This window comes from Chinchilla lanigera, unplaced genomic scaffold (assembly GCF_000276665.1).
Source record: "Chinchilla lanigera isolate Chin_1 unplaced genomic scaffold, ChiLan1.0 scaffold00041, whole genome shotgun sequence".
NCBI classification, from domain to species: domain Eukaryota; kingdom Metazoa; phylum Chordata; class Mammalia; order Rodentia; family Chinchillidae; genus Chinchilla; species Chinchilla lanigera.
Genome location: NW_004955442.1, coordinates 14,414,778 through 14,419,658, shown reverse-complemented (window position 1 = coordinate 14,419,658; position 4,881 = coordinate 14,414,778). Strand labels below are relative to the sequence as shown.

General features: G+C 49.7%; 1 protein-coding gene across 11 annotated transcripts in view; it reads left to right on the top strand.

The window, feature by feature from the left end:
• Nucleotides 1–480: 480 nt before the first annotated feature.
• The window catches only part of Flywch1 (FLYWCH-type zinc finger 1), a 26,278-nt gene continuing 21,877 nt past the window's right edge, over nt 481–4,881 (top strand). For 3 of the 11 annotated variants that reach the window (XM_005391394.1, XM_013517976.1, XM_005391393.1), the window contains exons 1-3: nt 612–745; nt 1,331–1,443; nt 3,151–3,261. The gene's annotated coding sequence lies outside the window, so the exon portion shown is untranslated. The other 8 variants (XM_013517972.1, XM_013517971.1, XM_013517973.1 and 5 more) reach the window with 8 other exon arrangements.

The following is a 4,881-nucleotide window of genomic DNA, read 5'->3' as shown; positions in this document are numbered from 1 at the left end:
CTTTGGGCATTTTTTAGCTGGCTTTTGGACACAAACTTTTCCCTTCTCCCCGCTTACGTATTTACCTCAGTACCTCCTTATGGATTTTTAGTTAAGGTTATAACAAGTGGCTGTCATTTATTCTGAATCTCAAATTTCCCAGCCTTTGAAGTGGGGGTTATTGGAAGGGTTCAAAGAGATTCATAAGAAATTTTTGTCGCCTGGCTCAGGAGAGTGACGGGCCTAAGTAAGGACCCCTTTAAACCCGCGCTCCCCTTGGTAAGCGCGGCCACGCCTCGGGGAGGGTGCTGGGGCGGCCGTCGGGCCCTCCCTGCCCCGCCTCCCAAGCCGAGAGCACCCTCAACCCCACCCGGGCTCTATGTCCCCGCTGTGGATCCGGCCACCGCCGCGGCCGCTCGCGGCTGCCCAATCCGGGCTTGGTTCCGCCTCCTTCGTGCGGAGGTACCCGCCCCCGCACGCCGATTGGTCTGGCCGTCCGCTCGGCGCCGCGCAGGAAGACCCGGAGGAGCGGCTCCGCGGCTCGCTGCGCATGCTCGCCGGGAGCCCGCGAGAGCCCGGCTCTTCGCAGGGGCGCGCGGGCACGAAGCTCGCTCCCGAAGGGGCAGGTGGGGGTGGGGAGCGGGCGCCGGGGTGGTGGTGGCTGGAGCGGCCTGGGCGGCCGGGTCCATGCCTGCGGCTGCAGCAGCCGGGGTTGAGGCGCCCGCCGTGGCTCCGTCGCCGGAGAGGGAGGGCCCGGCCGCCGTCGGTGAGGACGGGGCCCCGCGGGCGGGGTGGGTCCTGCGCGGACGGACGCCCCCGCCCGGCCCTCCCGGACCCCGGGTTGGTGCTGGAAGGGGGAACCCGGCCATGCGCCCCGGGCCCGGCCCATCTCCTTGTCGGCCACCTGCAATTCGCCTCCTTTCTACTAGCTCCGCCTCCCCCAGCCCAGTCGACCCCTGGACTGAATGAACCTCACACCCCCAAATCAGGGAGCCCCACACTCGCCCGGCTTCCTCCGGCCTTGTCTGCCCACTCGGGTGCATCCATCCTGCAGCCTTCCAGCCCCGTCCGGTCTGGGCATGCGGAGGTCTCGGTGACCTTGCACTTTTTGTGGTCTCCCGTCTCCTACTAGTTCTGACTATGGATTGTCCATTATGGCTTTCAAACTTTTTTACTGAATCTACACTGAGAAATATGTTGAAGGTGCATATCCTGTGCCTGTAGGTATAGTTACTGAGCCACAAGTTTAAAGGGAGACGCGCAGCCCAGCGCACATGACGCAGATCTCTTCTAGCTCTAGTCTAATTCATTTCGCTCCCTGCTAAAAGGCTTTTGCTTTTCGTCGGTACAGAATGGGTCTGGCAGCTTGAAGCCTTGGTTTAAACCCTCCTTTAGACCTTACCTATGGAGGATACTGCACTGTCACAATCAGATAATCACTGTAAACTTTAATTGCAAAGCAAGGTATGTTTTTATTTTTACATTTCTGCCTGCCAAGGCCAATATGCTTTCTAGGGCTTGGTTTTGATTTTCTGGTGTGATTCTGTCAGAGTCATCCTGTTCCCCTTCCAGATGCCACTAGTTGGACTTACAGAAGAAACTGTGAGGTTGGAGCTGGGCCTGAGCTCCTCCAGGGCTGAGCTGCACTGAGGGAGACGATTTTTCCTCAGAGGCATGGAGGGAGTGAAGCTTTAGGTAGCATAACCTGTCGGTTATTCCTTGGAGAGGATGGAGAGGCTAGGTGTGCCCGGGTTTGGTGTGAGGAAGAGGCGGTGAGGAAGGAAGGTCTGAGATGACAGGAGGGGAAAGGAGATGGAAGGTGAGTGTGAGCAGGTCTGAAGGGGGTAAGACTGAAGGACACACTAGGAGCAGCAGGGGCCTGGGGATTTAGCTCAGCGGCACAGCGCCTGCCTGGCAAGCACAAGGTCGTGAGTTTGATTCCCGGTACCGGAAAAACAAACAAACAAACAAACAAAAACAAACAGAAAAAACCACTGGGAGCAGCAAAGGAGGAGGAAAACTAGCCAAGATTCTGGCTTAGGGGGATGGGACAAGGTATTAGTCAGCTTTCTGTCACTGTAACAGAAAACCTGTGGCAATTAAAGAAAGGTTTATTTTGGCTCATGGTTTTGGAGATTCTAGTCCAAGATCAGACCCATTGCTTTGGGATTCTGAAAGTAGTGCCACATGGCAGTGGGGAGCAGCCGGCTTACCTCATGGCTGGAAAGCAAAAGAATGAGAAAGGGCTGGGGTCCTACTGCCCCCTTCAGGAGCACACTGCCAGTGACTTAAGGATCTTCTACAAGGCCCTCTTGTGAAAGGTGCCGCCACCTCCCAGTAGCATCACCCTGGAGACAACCTGCAACATACGGGTCTTTGGGGAGCATTCACTATCCAAGCTATAGCAAGGGCTGGGGGTGGTCTCATTAGCTGGAATCTCCCTGCCTTTCATTCATTCATTCATTTATCCATTTTTGAGATAGGGTCACTCTGTAATTTAGGCTGGCTGTAAACTAACTGTTTGATCCAGGCTGGGCTCACACTCTTTGCAATCTTCCTGCCTCAGCCTCCTTCATATTGGGATTATAGGTGTGCACAACAATGCCCAGCTTGTACTCTCTGCATTTCTAAGTTGCTTTGGAGCAGTGACTTTCAAGCAGTTTTTCCTTTGAGGGGACTTGTAGCAATATTAGTTGTCAGAACTTGGGAAGGCCGGCGGGGGCAGAATGGTTGTGATACCGGTATCTATGTACAGGTAAATGATGGGATTCTGCTAAACATCCTACAATGAACAGAACAAAGAAGTATTGAAACCAAAATGTCACTGATGCCAAGGTTGTGAAATCCGCTTTAGAGTGGTAAATCTTAATCTTTGGGGGGATCACCAGCACCTTTCACCTCTTCCAGAAATGATGCTGCATGCAGTTTGTGGACAAAATCCTGGGAGGATGCCTAATGCAAAGCACCCTGTAAACATCATAGTTCATTGGTGGGGGAACCACTGGGATCACCCAGGAGGTCTTTAGACAGCAGGGCCTTCTCTCCACCTTCTTTCAATGCTCAGGACCCTACTGAGCCTGCACAAAGAACTCTTTGTTTTCAGCAGTGATTTACAGTTCATAGAAGAATTTCACTCACAGTATGTTATTTGCCACTTTTCCTCCTTCACAGGTGAAAGCAGCCGGAGGACTTGTGGGACTTGTCCAAGGTCTTCTCAGCAAGCCCAAGCCCCATCCTCGGGGTGGGTGGATGATGATGGTGTAGTTCTCTCATGTGATGAAGGTAATTCATTTGCTCCACTCGCAAAAGCTCTTGTCTTTCAGTACCTCGGCAGTTAGAGTTTGGACCTGGGGTACCTTGAGAGGTTCCTGACAGTTCTTAATAATGTTTGGCTCTTGGGCCTATGCTGAGCCCTTTATGATGACTAGCAGGATAGCAGTGCCGAGCCGACAGTCAGTGCTACACTCATCCTACTCTGACTCGACTGTGAGCAGGGAAGAGGATGAGAGAGTGATGAACCATGAACTGAGAGAGAGAGAGGTGAGAGAGAGAGAGAGACTGTGTGTGATATCAGGGATTGAATTCAGAACCTTTGCACTGAGCTACATCTCCAGCCCTTTAAAAAGCACGATTTTTTTCTAAGTTTTGAGATAGGGTCTCCCTAAGTCACTAAGTTACCCAGGTTGGGCTCGGACTTACAGTTCTCCTGTCTCAGCCTCCCGTAGTGCTGGCTGGGGTTATAGGTGGATAGGCATTATTCACCATCCCTGGATTCTGTGAGATTCTTGAACACCCCATTTACATCCACCTGACCTGAAAATATTCTGTTCACTCAACAAGTCTTTGTCCAGCAAAAGTTGAATGTTACAAAATGAACACATTAGGTCTCAAAACAATGAGCTAAGTCAAAAGTACTTTTAAATCAATCTGGAATAAATACACGTGTATATAACTAAAAAAGTTTTATGAAGTAATGCTCAATTTTATTACAACAGTGCAAATTGAATTTCTATGTAATTTTTTAGATTGATGACTAGAATTTAATGATTTTAGGACCAGTAAGCAGAATGATTTGAAAAAACAGTGCCTTAGACCAAACCAAAAGAAATAAAACTTCCAATGTAGTTATACAGTGAACATTTGCTAAAGATTTTACTTAACCTATTGCTGGAGAACCAGTCAGATATCATAGCTAGTTTGTAAGGGAATCCAAAGAAGAGTCCAGAAAACTGCAGGACAGGAATATTGATTTTTGTTTTTGAACTGGGAATCAAACTCAGGACCTTGTGCTTGCCAGGCAGGTGCTATGCTGCTGTGCTACATCCCCGGCCCTGGGATACTGAAATTAATGTGCAGGTGGAAGCAAAACTGATTCCTTTCACAGTGGGAAAATTTATTTACATATTTGTATTTATTTACATGAAAAGAGAACATTTATTTACTCATATATACACTAGAATATATTTATTGCAGTTATCTATAATTTATACAGTTGTAAAAATAAAATAAATGAAAGAATAGAATCAGATAACCTAGAAGGACTATGTTCCAGACAGTGCATGGTTTTTCCCCTGAAGCATATATTTTCCATTTGGTTGAATCATCAAAGACACACCTGTAACACCAGCTCTCAGGAGGCTGAGGCAGGAGGATTGAGAGTTTGAGGGCACCCTGAGCAAGATCCTGTCTCCAAATTGCCTCCAAACATTGCTGCATATGTTGCCCACGTGGCAGTAAGAGCCTAAGCCTGAGATAAGTACTGTAGTTAAGAGCAGACCAGCAGACAAAGAGAGGGTGGCAGCCTATTGAAGTGTTAGGCCCCCTTGCCAGGTCATAGCGAAGATCCCTCATCCTGTGTCAAGACAGAACTCCAAGCCAGTGCACCAGAAACCCCAGCATTCT